Below are 16615 nucleotides of genomic sequence, written 5' to 3' on the forward strand. Positions count from 1 at the left end.
TTGTCCACCAACCGCGCTGGAAGGTGTCCTTAGCGAACCCCACAGCGTTAGCCAGACATCGCGATTGCAGAGTGAATGTGTGCCACAAGCTGGGGAAGTCTTGGAGCTCACTGGGGAGCAGCCGGTCCACGGTGGGTGCTGGATCCCCCTCATTTGGTGGCACCCCCCTCCAATCTCATCTCAGGGCTAGACTCCCCTGAGCAAAGCTCGCCATCTCCCCAGCTGTCTTGGTTCAAAGAACTACAAGTGCAGTAGCTCTGGACAGGGGAGTCCACGCTAGCAGAGGAGTCTGTCACCTCTGGGCATCAGGAGCCCCCCAGGGCTGTGGTGTGGACGGCCGCAGGTTGTCCCGCTGCCGGGTGAGGGGCACCCTCCTCTCTCAGGCCCACTCCCAGCCGGTGCCTGGTTCCTCCGTGGCTGAGAGTTTGGAGCTCGCCGCCCTCCCCCAGCAACGAGGACACTGACTGAAGGCGAAGAGTCCCAGCTGCTCTCCAAGCTCTCCAGCCTTGGAAGCTCAATGTTAAAGAAATCATTTTTTAATCCCCCATTATGTTTTTTATATGAAGCAAGTATTCATTTGCAGATTAACCACCTTTCATGTAGCGGGCGCCTCGGTGACGCGGGGCTCGCCCGCAGCCTGCACGCAGACCCCAGAGGCGCGTCTCTCCTGACGTCTCCAAGGAAGGGGAGAAAAGCTCGTGGTCCCAAAGCAGCCCTGGCGCCCGAGTCAGGCGCTTCCCCCATCGGCAAGGAGACGGCAGCTTCCTGGAAATCAAGGGCCACGCCCTGTAGGGACAACGCACCAGGAGAAAGAGAGGGGGCACCCCGGGCCTTGTAGCCTCTGGTGCAGGAGGAAGCGGGGCAGGCACTGCCTGCAGACATGCATGGCCAGGACGCCCAGGCACAACGTGATCTCCCAGGCCTGAGAGGCCCTGCAAGAGTTGTGCCCACCTTTCCTGCCCCCAAAGAGGCTGCAGCAAAGAGGGGCCCAGCAAAGAGGGGTGCAGCAAACAGGCCACAGCAAAAAGGCTCAGCAAAGAGGGGTGCAGCAAAGAGGGGCCAGGCAAAGAGGGGCTCAGCAAAGGGGCTCAGCAAAGAGGGGCCCAGCAACTTACACTTTTCCCAAAGGCAAGTGAGCAGCTTGTGAAAGTAGATTTTACTCATTAGAAAGGGGAACCCTCCAGGGTGATGGCCACGTCAGAGAGGGCAAAAAAAGAATACGCTTTATCCCAGGGAGGCAGCTGGGGAACGCAAGCCAGAGGAGGGGCTGCAAGGCTGAGAAAGGGGGGCAGAGTGAGCCTCTCGGGCCCACTGGTCCCAGCACAGTCCCTGGTGTTTGGTGGACAGCACGTAGAGATCCTGCAAAAGTTGTCTCTAATGGAGAGAAATTAGGATGATGGGACATTTAGGGTCTGGAAAGCCCTCTCTCCCCCTTCCCGGGCTCCCTGCGATGCATGAAATGCCACAGTCCTTTGAGATGAAGCAAGACTGGACCCCAGACCCAAGAACCCTAGCCCAAGTTGGCAGGACTTCCAAGCACCAAGGCCCCAGAATCTCGGAATTAATATACAGGCTTATGAGTGTACCATTACAGGACGGGCCCCTATACTGCCTTTTTTTAGCAAATAATTTCTTTTTGGTGTTTAAGTGACTTAAAATCTAACAGCTTGACAGAGGCAGTGACCACAACAAAAGCAGGACAGACGCAAGAGCAGGCTCTGTGCCGCTCTCCCTCCACTGCCCTCTTCTGCACCGAATCTGCTCCTATCGAGACCCCGGTGGCAAACCCAAGGATGACTTCTCCGTCTTCATCTTACTTGATGTCTCAGCAAGATTGGCCACAGGTGACCCTTGCTTTCTCTTTGGAACGCCCCCTCCTCCAGCCCTCCTGGACAGCCCCACACTTGAGGCTTCCCTCCCGCCTCACAGAGACTCCTCGGTGTCCTTGGCCACTCCCCTTATTTCTGTCTCACTTCTATATATAGGACTGTTCTGGGTCTCAGCCACTGACCCTCTTCTTTTCCCTCCCCACATTCTCCCCCTGGATGATTTCAAATTGCCCCAAGGGGCCCTAGAAGGGAACATATGCCAAAATACATACCCCAATTGTGAGCTGCCTCTTCCCAGCCTCAGCTCCAACAGGCTACTTGGCACTTCCCCATGAATGCCCATCAGACCTCTTGGGCATAATATGTCCACATCCTGCCCCCCAGGAGCAAGCAGCAGGCTGCACCCCCACACTCCAAGGCCCCAAGGAGCACCCTCAGGCCGCATCTGGAGATAAATGAATCTGAACCCTGGGAGGAAACCACATTTCCTGGTGCATTGATTCAATAAGTTTTGGGGCCCAGTAAGTGTGGGGCACTTGGGGTATTTGGTACTTGGGGTACTTGGGGTACTTGGGGTACCTGGGGTATTTGGTTCTTGGGGTACTTGGAGTAGTTGGGTTACTGGAGACCCAGGCAGAAGCTGTTTTTGCCTTCTTGGAGCCAACTGTCCATGCTCCCCCAACACATTTCCAACCCGGTCCACAAGAACAGATTCTAGAGGATGGCTGGCCCAGAGCCTTCAGAATTATTAGCACGTGCCTCTGAAATTACCTTGTCAAGTACTGCAGCCCTGCTAGGCTTCAAAACCAGCTAACCACAACCTGGCAGTGAAGGGTGAAGCTTTAGCAGGTTTGGAAGATTATGGGTGGGTGACATGGCAGGGTGGGTTGGGGTGGAGCACAGAGGGTCCATTCACTAAACAAACTGAATAATCACAGTTAGCATATGCATCATTCGCATGCATGTCGACAGATTCTTCCAAAGTATATCAGTATTTTTCCAAAGTGAAATCAGAAGCTAAATCTCGCATAGTGAACACAGAAACAACTCAATATGTATTTTTGAAAACGTGCAAACAATATGCAATAGCAAAGAAAAACAACATTTCCAAACACTTTAGAGGCTGCACAAAGAACGGTAGTTTACGTTCATTTCATTAAAGCCACGTTCACTCCTCCAACATCTTCCTCCCATGTTTTGGAAGTGAAGCTCGGACCCCCATGAAAGGACCCAAAGTGCTGGAGAAATGGACGATGGGATAAGGCATGCACATCGGTGATTCTGATAGGCCACCTGCCCAGGGGCCCAGGGGGAGACTGCATGGTCTGTCCATGTCTTGGAGTCTCAGCCTCCACCTGGACCTGCCATCATGTGTGCCCAGCTTGCCTGTGCTTCTGCCATGTGGTGTGACATTTAGGAGAGCACATCATCTAAGAACTTGGGGCCACCCAGAGCTCTGGGCTTCCCTGGAGGCCAGACTCAATAAGAGCTCTGGTTGCGGAAGGGGTGAGTGGCTCTGAACTGGTGGCCAGGCAGACTAACTGAGAATAGGGCAGCCCAGAATCCCCAAGGCCCTTGCCAGGGGGAGTCCCCACCTGAGCTCAAGGTCCTGGGGAGCTTCCCCACGGTTCTGCACTGATTAGGAGGAGGGAGCTGCTGGGAGAAAGGCTGGTCCACCAGCACCTTGGGGCTCTCTGACTGTGCACAAATGCAGGGCCCTGGGTTGGGTCCTCCGTGCTGGGTTTCTCCTTCTCCACCCTCCCTGGTGCCCGCATGCCCGTTTGAGGCCAACACAAGGGATTGTGAGCTAAAGAGCAGAAAGAAGGGCCCAGAGAAGGGATACCAGACAAGAATAAGGCCCAAGGAAGGTGGAGGGCAGGTAGACACCAGCCCCAGAAAGCTTTCCTACCTCCATCCCCTCCGTGTCGTGTTCCCTGCTTGAGCCAAGCCCACTGAGGCTTAGGGTCTCCTCATAGCACCTGAATCCAGCCCTCTCTGCCTGAGACGCTCCAGGCTGCAGCACCCCCCAACACTCACAGCACGCCTGCACTTCTCTGTAAGAGGCCACGGCATGCTCGGTGGGCAGGAAGCTCTTACCCGGAAAATACAGAGGGGCCTCTGGTTGGGGTCCCATCTGGGGCCTGCCTGGCACCACACCAGTGAAAGGGAAAATCTCGGCACCCAGGCCTCAATCAAGCACATCTGGGAGGCACGAATCGGGCCAGATGGATGAAATTACCCTTGAAATGTGAGCAAGATTGCAATCCTGGGCCAGGCAGGAGGGCACAGGCGTTCAGGGGTGAAAATGCCTGGGCTGTGCTGTGCTGGAGACCAGCCAGGGGAGGGCACACTGAATATGGTGACAAAGTCCCCAGCTTTGCCAACTTTGGGGAGTAGCTCCAGACTTCAGGCTGCAGATTCATGGTGAGGGGCAGCCTCGAGGGCCGTCGGGACAACCCCAAGTCTCTGAGGCCCAGGCCCGCGCCCCCACTCTAAGCTCTGCCCACAGGGCAGCTCGTAAGGTTCCTGAGATACAGCAGAACTTTCCAAATGGCCTCCAGGCCAGACCAAGTCCAAGCTGAACCTTTTCCTTGCTAATGACCGAGAGCTTTGTTGTAGGCGTTCAATCCCTATGGAAAAGGAGGGAGTTCAGACACACAGCCTGGATGGGAAGACGGGAACCTGCCTTGAATTCCAACAGAATGGACTTGGGCAGGACATGTGACAGTCCAGGTAAGCCAAATAGGAGCAGGTGAGCGAAAGGCCAAGAGGTGAGGTGGGCAACACAGCCCAGTGCCAGGCACAGAGCCCTTTGCTAGAAGGTGGACACGTCTGCAGGAAGAGGGGTAGTGACCTGGGGGCAGATGGAGAGGGAGGGCAATGCGACAACGTCCCAGCTGCAGGAAGGCACGGGTCGGGAGCTGGTGGACATCCGAGCAAGCTGTCCTTCCTCTGGAGCTTAGCCACCGGCTCTCCCTGCTCCCAACGCAGTTGCCACACGGTTTTGCTCTCGTTTCAGCCTCTGCCCCACTGGCCTCGGCCTGGTGTGTGTGTGCCTGTGTCTCCTGAAAGAAACCAATGTGAACCAGAGCTGGTACAGTAAGAGTGTGACGAGGAGGTCGAGTGAATGGATAGATGACCTGAGAACCACCGGCCACGCCTCAGAGCTGAGGACACTTAAACCGGACTTCACGCTCAAGGTGCCCCTGCCCCACGATTCCAGGACTGACTCAGCCACTGCAGCCTCCACCTCAATGCAGGAGCCCAGAGGCTGAACCAGTGCGCTGTCTCCTGACGGGGTAGGGGTCGGCTGTGCTGTCACCGGTTTCTGGACAGGAACGCACCACACCACAGGAACGTCTCCTGTGGCTCTGAATGCCATCTCCTCAAGAGGATGACGTCCAGATGCCGATTTCATGATCCCCTTTGCTGAAATTCAGACCCACGTACCCAGCCGCCTCTGTGCCTCTCATTTGAAAAGTCTAATTGGCATCTGTGATGTAACATGACCGAGCCAACTCCTGGCCAGCCCAGCCCCATCGGTGGGCCTACAGCCATCCCTTCTCAGGAAACAGCAACTCTCTACCCTTCTTATGGCCAAGCCAAAAGTCTAGAGGGCATCGTCAATACCTTCTCTTGCACACCTCACCTGTCATCCAGCAGCAGGTCCTGTCAGCTCATCCTCCAAATTATACCCAGAATCCGATGGCTTAGACCACCTCCAGCACTGGCCACCCCTGCGTGGGCCACCTCTGCTCCCGCCACAGCGCCTAAGGCAGGTCCCGTCTCTCCTCTGCTCAGGAGCCTCCCACGACTCCCACTTCGTTAAAATCCGACATCCTTCCCTAGCCCCGAAGCGCCTGCAGCCCACCCCCCCCCCCCACTCTGAATCGGCCCCTGCTCATGCCTCTCGACCTCCGGGTCAGCTTCTTGGCTCTTCCTTGGACACAAAGGCAGATTTCTCCCTCAAGGCTTAGGCACCTGCCATTCTCGCTCCCTGAAAGGCTCTTTCCTCAAAGGTCTCCCTGGCCATTCCCCGTCTTGCTTTGGCTTTTACTCAGACATCCACTTCTCAATGAGGCGGTCTCTGACCATCCTACCTAAAATCAAATCCGCCCGACACACCCCGAAACAGCACACCGCTTGCTTGATTTCTACCAGAGCCCACATCAAATGTTTAATTCACTGCACCCATGGCCTGTGTGTCCTACCCACGGCCTGTCTCACCCAATGACTAAAACATGGGATCTACCAGGGCGGGAGGTTTGGTCTCTTCTGCTTTGTCTGCTCTGCTTTGTCCTCAGGACCTAACCTGTGTCTGGCAGGTAGTAAGCACCTGTTCCATAAATATTTAAGAAACGAATAGATGAATGAACAAAGAAGCCATATCCCGCTGCAGGCGGCGGCTCTCCCTGCGTGGGTTCCCGGGCCAGCACCCCAGCCTCCACGTCTGTGTGCCCAGCACCCGCCTAATCAGTGCATGGTGCAGGACGGGACGCACAGGGGGTCGGGGAGGCAAGGGGGTCACGTGGAGGGCAGCAGGATAGCACGGGGACATGCCAGGCAGTGCAGAGGTTACATGGGGGGGCAGAGGGGGGCAGGGTCGTGCAGGGGCATATGGGAGGCACACAGGGGTGCACGGGGGGCACGGGCTGGCAGTGTGCCCACCAGAGCCCTGCATGGCCGTGAGCCTCCTCAAGGTCCCGAGTGTCACACGCCTTACTAATTAGAGTCTCAGGAACTGCCCTGCACCAGGCCTCGTGCCCGACGTCTGCAACACTCAAACACGGCACTGGAGCTGCTGAGCACTGAGGGGCCTTCTCGGAGCTTTAAAGACAAAGCGACAGTGACAACAGGGGCCGTAACCGCCCACCCGGCAGGGCCCCGCTTGAGCGTGCCGTGCAGGGACCTCGACGCCCCCAAACCCAGGACAGCAGGTCTTCCCTCGAGACGAATTCCAGGTGGGAAAAGGAGTTCACTGTTTTTCTAGAGCTCGTGGGGGAGTTTATTCTGAAAGCATCTTGTTGTGGAGAAACGGGCGCAGAGGAGGCCGAAGAGGAGGGCTGGGACCAGGGAGAAGCCCTAGGGACAGAGAGGAGAAGGTCAAAAAATTGTAAAAACAAGTCTGAATTGTTCCATTTTTCCTGCAGTAATAAGTCTTTGGGGGCCTCCCCTGATGCCAGGAAAACCCGTCAACAGACACGGCTCGGGAGGAGCTGGGTGGGCGTGGGGCTGAGGCAGGAACTGCAGGACAAGTGGGCCATTCCCGCCGGCCTCTCGGTGGAGCCACCATCCGCTCAGCGCCCCTGAGCCCCGCTGCATGGGGAGCTGTCACCGGCAGAGGGTACTGACAACACAAGGTGCTGTCCCGGCTTCCGGCTGCTGGAACCCACACTCTGCACGTGGGCTAACAGCAGGTGCGCACTGGCCCGAGCTCCAGGGCCGAGGCTGGCCTCTTCTTGCTGGACTCTCCTGGCTGAGCCGCTGTCTTGGGGCTCCGTCACCTGGCGGGGCACAGGGCCGCGTCTGTCCCTTCCTCTTCTGGGTTCACGCCTGCAGGCCAGGGCTTGGCCTAAGCGTGACCGCTGTGGTGGAAATTCCATCCCCAACAGGTACCGGGAAGCTCAGCCTTGCCTCATCCCCCTTACATTCTGTCTCCACCCCAGGACAGTGAGCTCCCAGCCCAGGGCCTCATGACACTCAGAGCACATCGGATGAAGGAACGGAAGCAGTGAACACTGTGCACCAAGCATCTGACCTGTGCTTTACGTCAAATAGCACATTGAATAGCACGTGGAACAGCACATGGAATAGTACACAGAACAGCACATGGAATAGCACACGGAATAGCACACAGAACAGTACATCAAATAGCACATCAAATAGCACATGAAATAGCACACGGAACAGCACACAGAACAGCATACGGAATAGAACATGGAATAACACATGGAATAGCACACCGAACAGCAAACCGAACAGCACATCGAACAGCACATGGAATAGCACATGGAATAGCACACGGAACAACACACCGAATAGCACACGGAACAGCACACGGAACAGCACACAGAACAGCATACGGAATAGAACACAGAATAGCACATGGAATAGCACACCGAACAGCACATCGAACAGCACATGGAACAGCACATGGAATAGCACATGGAACAGCACACGGAACAGCACATGGAACAGCACATGGAACAGCACACGGAACAGCACACAGAACAGCACATGGAACAGCACATGGAACAGCACACGGAACAACACACCGAATAGCACACGGAACAGCACATGGAACAGCATACGGAATAGAACACGGAATAGCACACGGAACAGCACACCAAATAGCACACGGAACAGCACATGGAACAGCACATGGAACAGCACATGGAACAGCACATGGAACAGCACACCGAATAGCACACGGAACAGCACACAGAACAGCACATGGAATAACACACTGAAGCTTCACAATAACCCTCCAGTGGGTTACTGTCCCCGTCTTACAGGTGTGGACACAGAGCCACAGAGAGGCTAAGGAAGGGCCTCAAGGCCACACAGCTGCTGTTGGGCCTGGGTCTATGTGGGCCAACTCCAAGGCCCGAGCGTACACTCGCCCCCTCCATTCTGCTTCCGATGGACAGATGGGCGCGGTGTGGACTCGTGGAGGTGAAGACACTGGCCTCCTGGGCAGATGCTCCCTCTCAGAGGCTTTCTGGCTCTGACTCTTTAAACACCCCAGGGTCCTCTCTAACTGACGTGCTCATGGCCTCAGAGTCCCACTTACGTTTGTCTCAGCTCCGTAAGGTCTTCCCGACCAAACCTGGGCCTTTCCGTCCCATCCCCTACCCACTAAAGCATTCTCCACCTCTTGTCTTTCTATTTGCTTCTCTGCAATCTTCACAACGCGGGAGCCGAGCGGCTGCAGCAGCCACGCCGTGTGGGACAGGGCCCTCTCGGCCCCCTGCCCCCTGGCCCGCTGTTCCCTTGGGGCTGGAGACTAGGTGTGAACTGGCCAACACCATACAACCAGCCACGCGTGACGGCTGGCTGCCGGAAGTGCAGCGGGCACTACTGATGGAATGGGATTTTTTATTTTATTTAGTTTGAATTCATTTTAATTAAAAAAGCAGATACCCAAATTTCATTTCTCCTGGACAATGCCACTTTAAACTGGTGGGCTGAGCCTCTGGCTTAGAGGTAGGTCTGCTGTGGTGTCTACTTCGGCAGAGCCCTAGAACTGCCAGAGAGGAGACCCCTTTGCTTCCCGGTACGGCCGGGGAGGCTGGAGGAGAGCCAGGGGCCCCGAAGCCAGGCCGCCTGGGCCAAGGACCATGTCACCAACACACAGCAACGAAACAGTGAGAAGACTGGCGCTGGGGAGCCCCACACGCAGGCTAACGGACTCCACCATCTCCCATAATCAGGCATTTCATTTTACTCCTAAAAAGTTTTCCCCATAGTGAAATCACATTTTAGTATTTTTTTCTTAAGGTTAAAAGGAATTCCCAAATTCATCTGGCTGTACAAAAGTGGGCCCCCCCACCCCCACCCCCACCCCACGGCCAGGAGGTCTGTGGGGGACGTTCAACAGTTTCCCCCAAAGCATCCCCAGAAATGAGTGGAAAATTTCCAAGCCTTCTGTTGCCAGCGATGGCACCACCCCCACCCTGTGACCAGGGGACACCGAGTGACAAGTTCCTCCTAGGCAGTGGCTGGAGCATGGCACTGCTCCCACTCTCGCCAGCTCAGAGCCTCTGGTGCCCCAGAAAATGCAACCAACAACCCACCAGGAGGGTCTGGTAATTTCATTAGGTGACGCGCTTACTGTGCCAGCCGCAGGCATCCTAGAACTCTAGCCACCCAGAAGGAAAAGGCAAACGAGAAAACCCGAAAGCTGAACTCTCATTGCAGGGACTCGGAAAGAGGCTTGGAGGCAAAGGGGTTCCAAGTTCGGAAAGCTTTTATGGCATCTCTCCAACAATAAATTTTACTGAGACAAGTTCCCTGGTAAACATACCACAGCCCCTTGTTTTAGAGCTGTTGACATTTTAAAGGGAACTAAGCCCCCACGCAGTAGCGAAAGAGTTAACAGACTTCAGTGGGTCTGTCCTGTGCAGCCCCCTAGGTGGAAGGCAGGAACTGGCTCACCTGCACCCCACCTCCCCACCAATCCCTACCCCACCAAAAAAAAACAACAAGGGTAATAGCTGAGTGAATTCCCCTTCAGCCGGGGGAGGCCACCTTCCATGGGGTCAGGGCTCTGGGTCTCCTCCAAGGCCCTGGGGTACACTCAGCGACAGCCCTTCCTTCTGGGAAAAGAGATCCTGGGGAGGCACCAGGCTGTCAGGGAGAAGACTGCCCAGCTCTGCAGACAGGTAGCTGGGAAGGCTGCCTGGGGAGCAGTGTCCAGGGGAGAGGGGACAAGCCAGAGCCCCGTTCATTGGGGCCTGGGGGCAGATGGGCCTGGCACTGCCCTTTGCAAATCAGCATCTGCACCAGGCAGAGCAATGGCCTTCTAAGGTGACCAGAACCCATGAGCACCTGGCGTTCCCTGGACAAGGGGAATTAAGGAAGCAGGAAGAAATAAGTTTGTCAATCAGCTGACCTTAAATAGTGAAATTATCTTGGGTTACCCAGGAGAACCGAATGGGATCACAAGGCCAGTGTCCAGGGGGTGCCCTGTGAGCAGACCGTGGCCAGCTACTGCTGGCTTTGAAGCTGGAGGAGGGGGGCACAAGGCAAGGAGTGGGGGGGGCCTCTGGAAGCTGGCGAAGGCCAGAGCCGGATTCTCCCCCAGAGCCTGTGGGAAGGAATGCGGCCCTGCCAACACCTCGGTTTCAGCCCATTTCAGACGTCGGCCTGCAGAGCTGTACGATGATAAATCTCTGCTGTTTTAAGCCCCTAAGTCTGCGGTCATGTGTTACAACAGCAAGAGAAACTAATACATCCTTCCTTCCTAAACCCTCTCCTATGCCCACGTTGCCCCTTTCACAGATGGGGCAATACAAGGAAGTTTCTCTGCATGAAGCAAAGCCTGCGGGGGGGTGGGGCCTGTGCTGAACGCACTTATTTCTAAGGGCCTGTCCCCTCCCTCACCCCGGAGTCTGGTTCCTAGAAAGCAGCAACCAAGCCACGTGGCCTGTGTGGTCACTGCCTGCTGCTCCGCTTTATGCCCCCACCTCCTCCTGCATCAATCATTTCTAATTTACCTCCCACCTGTGAAGCCGAGGGAGAGGGAAACACTACCATCGAAGAAAAAAAGATGCCCTTCATATGTGGCCCACTGCAGGGGCCGCGTCCCCGAGCCAGTTTTCCCGAGGGGACCTTCGGGTCAGCCATCCCACTCCCGGCTCTGCAATGAGAACGGGGGGCACTCTCAGGTGCAGGGACGGCCTCCACGTCGGTCTCAGCCAGCTGACGGCAGGGCTGGGCGAACACCCAGGGCACGGTTTCCAACTCTGCCTTAAGACCCCGTTTCTGGAACCTTCCTAGCCCCGCAGCTCAGAGAAACGCAGGCCCAGGCGGCTCACCGGCTAACGCGTCCCGGCCTCGCAGGTCCCGCCCCTCCTCCGCCCGCTCAGCCCTCCCCCAGGTGGCCGTCCACGAAGGGCCCATCACACTCTCAGCCCCTCACCCCGGGGTTCAGGCAGCAGCCGAGGCAGAGCCCTGGGGCGAGCTCAGGCTCCCGACATGCTGCCCTGACCCCACACCCTGGGCCCTGCTACATCCTGGGCCACGCGGGCCACGCCTGCCTGGCGGCCCGACCTGCAGCACTCTGTCACCTCCCCTTCAAGCATCACGACGTCCCAGCGCTCCCCAGGCCCCTCCGGCCTGGTCTGCCTCTGAACTCAGGCTGGACGTCCAGCAGCAGAGCCCGTGGTTTCCAAAACTAAACCCGCCTAAGGGTGGTGGCAGGGACCCCTCAGATCCCCCAAACCTGCCGAAGGCCGGGCCGCGTTTCCCACCGCAGACGGACCGTGTGCCCTGCGCGGCTTGTCTCCTCTCTGACGGTTCTAGGGCTCTGCTGAAGCCAACACCCACAGCGGACCTACCTGTGAGCCAGAGGCTCAGTCCACCAGTTTAAAGTGGCACTGTCCAGGAGCAATGAAACTTGAGCCACACCTATAATTTAAGATTTTCTAGTAGCCACCAGAAAAAGTAAAACGACATGGGTGAAATTAGAGTTTAATGATTATATTTTATTTTACCCAATATATCCCTCGGACCACGAGCTCCGAGCCGGCTGCACTCGGCCCGGCCTCTCCCCGCCGCCCAGCAGGGCGCTCACCCTGACTCTCATTAGGCAGCAAGAACAACTGTGCGACGGGCGCCGGGGCGGCCACTCTCCTCTCAACGTCAGTAATTACCCCACGGGGAGGACACATGCTGCAGCGCCCCCGGACCCGGCCGCCGCTGGGAGGAGGCCGCACGTGAGCCCGACTCCTCGGGTGCAATGTGGGGCGCACATGTTTCCCCATGTCACCCCCGGACCCAGGGCGGGCAGCGGGAGGCCTGGCCCCGCGTCCAGAGCCCCATTAGCATGCGTGTCCTCCCCATAAGGGGAGGCTGCCCTGGCAGGTAACCACAGCCCCCGCGCATCTGGGAACACTTTGAGTGATTGCTGGGGAGGGAAGAAATTCAGGTCCGAGCTAATGACCCACATCCTCTTTTAATCAAATGAAGCCGCGGCGCGCCTCTGCCTCCAGGGGCGGGACGTCCTTTCGCCCCTGGGACCCCGCAGTAGCCCTCAGCTCTTCCGGGAGGCCCTCGGCCCTTTTCTCTGCCCCAGGTAGGAGGGCAGAAGGCAGCTGTCAGGTGGGGAGCGCCTACTGTATACAGGCCCCGTGCCCGCAGGTGTCTTTTCTGCTTTAATCCTGCGTTAGACCAGCAGGTCTCGGACCCGAGTGCACCGGGGGTCCACGGGGCAGGGACCCCTCGCGTGGCGGGCCCCACCCCAGACGTGAGGCTCAGCGGGTCTGGGACAGGCCCGAGTGCTCACCCGCCCCACCGTCCACCTGGCACGGGTGCTGCAGGCCGGGGCTGCACCTGGAGAACCACTGAGAGGGTGAAAACGCCTTCATTTACCACCGCCTGTGCCTGCTCCATCACACACACGACAGGCTTTGATAAAGCCGATGAAGTACCTGTGACGGCTCCCGCGTTACCGGGGGAGAACTGAGGGCAGGGCAGGTTGGCACTCACTCAGGCCCATGCCACCCGCCGGGGGACGGCAACGGCGGGCGGCCCAGGGCTGCGTGCGGCGGCGCCTGCGTCCTGCCACAGCGCAAAGAAAGGCCCCGGCGAAGGGCCGCGTGGGTTTGGAAGGGGGCCCCGCTCCCCTGAGAACAGGCCCTCGCACACCACACCCGCATGGCCTGCAGTTGGGGGCCCATGGCCCAGATCGGTGCCAGGCCGGCGGTAGCCCTGCTCCTCCGGGGAGCACCTCCGGGTCGTCCCTCTGACCCGCCCCCCGGACAGGCCTGGCCCTCCCCCCGCCCCACCCAGTGGCCTGTCCTCTCCCACCCCTGCCTACCCCTGCCCCGGGCCCAGCTTTTCCTTCTGAAACAGCCATTGTGCCGTGGGCCAAGGGCCCCAAACAAGCTGCCACCCTTGTCAGTGGCCCCTCCCCCCGTAAGAGCGGGCGGCAGAGGCGAGGGAAGGAGAAGGACGCGGCAGGCCCAGCAGCCCTCGCCCTGCGTGGCCTGTGTTCTAGGGCACCATGGACAGTCCCACGTTTAACCCTCGCAGCAGCCCCGTGGGGGGCGTGCTATTACCACCGCTTCATAAGTGAAGAAACCGAGGCACGGCGAGGCTCAGGGACAGCCAGCCTGGGAGTGGGGCCACACACACAACCTCGCCCTCCGAGAAGTCCTTGCCCAGCCAGAGGAGGCGAGGCGGCCCTGAGATCACTGTCAGCAACAGCAGTGACCGTCCCTGAGGAGCCTCTGGGTGAGGAGGGAGGACAGCAGGCCCCTGGACAGACAGGCCCCTGGACACAGCAGACCCCTGGACAGGGAGACCCCTGGACAGGCAGACCCCTGGGCAGGCAGACCCCTGGACAGGCAGACCCCTGGGCAGGCAGACCCCTGGGCAGGCAGGCCCCTGGACATGGCACGGTCCTGGACATGGCAGATGGCAGACCCCCGGGCAGGCAGACCCCCGGGCAGGCAGACCCCTGGACAGGCAGACCCCCGGACAGGCAGACCCCTGAGCAGGCAGACCCCCGGACAGGCAGACCCCCGGGCAGGCAGACCCCCGGACAGGCAGACCCCTGGGCAGGCAGGCCCCTGGGCAGGCAGACCCCCAGGCAGGCAGACCCCTGGACAGGCAGACCCCTGGGCAGGCAGACCCCCGGGCAGGCAGACCCCTGGACATGGCAGACCCCCAGACAGGCAGACCCCCGGACAGGCAGACCCCTGGGCAGGCAGACCCCTGGGCAGGCAGACCCCTGGACATGGCACGGTCCTGGACATGGCAGACCCCCGGACAGGCAGACCCCTGGACATGGCAGACCCCCGGACATGGCAGACCCCCGGACAGGCAGACCCCCGGACAGGCAGACCCCTGGGCAGGCAGGCCCCTGGACATGGCACGGTCCTGGACATGGCAGATGGCAGACCCCCGGACAGGCAGACCCCCGGGCAGGCAGACCTCTGGACAGGCAGACCCCCGGACAGGCAGACCCCTGGGCAGGCAGACCCCTGGACATGGCAGGCCCCTGGGCATGGCAGGCCCCTGAACAGGTAGACCCCTGGACATGGCAGATCCCTGGACACGGCAGAACCCTGGTGCTTGCTTTGAAGGCCATGCAGCCCTCCTGCCCCAGCCATCCACCTGCTGGGAGCCTGCTGCACACCTCTGGGTCCCGCCCTGAGCATGCCCCAGGGAGCTATAAGCTGAGACCCCCGCCCTACGGACAGAAGCATGACAAGTCTCCAATACCTGTAGTGACGCAAAGGTGGTATACGCCCCAGGGGGTGGGGGTGCAACTGTCTCAGCACCCCACCAGGTGCCTGACGAGGACAGAGGCCGGGAAATGGTGGGGGCTGAGAAGCAGCAGGTGTGTGGGGGGACGGTGAGAAGGCCTCCAGGGCAGAAGGCGCCCCCGGCCTGCAGATGGACTGAAGGGGCGTCAGTCACGAGGGTCCGTCTCATTCCACTCACGGCCCGTTGCTGTGGACAAAGCGGGCAGCTGGGTCCTTTCAAGCATGAGGACAAGTGAAGGCTGCCGCCCAGGAGGAAAATCACCTCGGCCGGGCTGCACCGCTGGGCCGGTGAGGGAAGGCCAAGGAAGAGACACCACTGAGAGAGGCTGTGAAAGTCACCCCAAAGTAGCAGAGATCTTTTTAATGGATTTCAAGGTTATGAACAGACCGCGTTTTGATGCGTGTGCATGTGTGCGTGTTTCAATCTCAATGACACGTCTTCAAGGAATGATTTTCCAAATGTCAGGAAAAACAATCCATCTTAACCTCCAGCTGTGAAACAGTTATACAGGCAGCAGAGCGTCTTTCTCCTGCCCAAACTGTAATAAAACATAGTTCTCGGTTCAGGAAGTCAGGGCAAGGAGAAACTTCTGAAACAGCCTTCCACTTAGCAGCGCAGCTCTCCGCTCGGGAAGCTCCCAGCCACCCTTTGCTGGATCTGTTTTGAAAACCTAATGAGGGCCACGCAACCCAGCCCTCCAACCTTCCCTGAGAACGCAGGCCTAAGTGCCTCAAGATGTCCACGGCACATCAAAGGAAACGAGAATTACTCTTTGGGTGTACCAGAGGATACAAGTCCTGATATCCCACTGCTGGAAACAAAAACCCAGGACAGCTCCTGCAGTGCCAGTAAAAAATATGGACTCAGAAGATTAACTGGCTCCCATGTGAAACGCGCTAGCCAAGCGTAACCTGGCATTTTACACTGAAGAAAGAAAGAAAAAAGAAAGGATGCCTTTATTAATTCTGCTTGCCAAATTTCCCAGGAGGCTTGCGGAGGGGCTCGCTTTGGACCCCTGCTCCGGGCCTTGCACTAAAACCTGCCGGCGACTCTTTAAAGTGCAGCCAACCCGAGGCGTCGGAGGAACGCGGAGCGCCGACTCTGCCAGAGCGCCAGCTCTCCCTCCTCCCGCGCCTCTCGCCAGCCTGGGCTCGGCAGGCCGGAACGCGCAGCCCCTCCGAACACGTCTCCACCCCACACCGGCCCGGGAGGCAGGAGGGGGCGTCGGGGGTGCTCACCCAACTGCCGAGTCGGGGTGCCAGGGGCTCGGCGAGAGGAGCGGCCCGGGGCGCGTACTCCTTGGCCCGCGGCTGGAGGCAGGTGAGCCCCGGGCTTCCCTGCGAGGCGCCCTCCTCACTGCCCTGGGTCAGTGAAGGATACCGCAGGGCAAAGCACTGATCAGGGCTCTGCTCTCCTGCTGGCGAGGCTGGCTGAGCTCAGGGCCCTCCGTCCAGCCCTCAGCGACACCAATGACCTCGTCCGGCCTGCAGATCTCTCCGCACAGCTGCCGGCCGGGTACCAAGCGCCCCCGTGCACTGGAAGCCAACTGTATAGTCCCAATTCAGACAAAAATAATTGTCTTTCAGAGAAAACAAATCTTTTGTAAAAAAAAAAAAAAAAAGAGGGAACCAAATACAGGATCTCCTTTAACATGAACTACTCTTTCCCAAATGCCCAAATTCTGAAGCACAGGCTTTGGGCCAGGCCACCCCACCCCCCACGCCCACCCCCGAGTGCCCCCCGTCCAGCAGGACACAGTGACAGCCCAGGCCTTGCCTGCAGGTGCCCGG

Source organism: Tamandua tetradactyla, chromosome 3, assembly GCF_023851605.1.
Source record: "Tamandua tetradactyla isolate mTamTet1 chromosome 3, mTamTet1.pri, whole genome shotgun sequence".
Classification (NCBI taxonomy): Eukaryota; Metazoa; Chordata; class Mammalia; order Pilosa; family Myrmecophagidae; genus Tamandua; species Tamandua tetradactyla.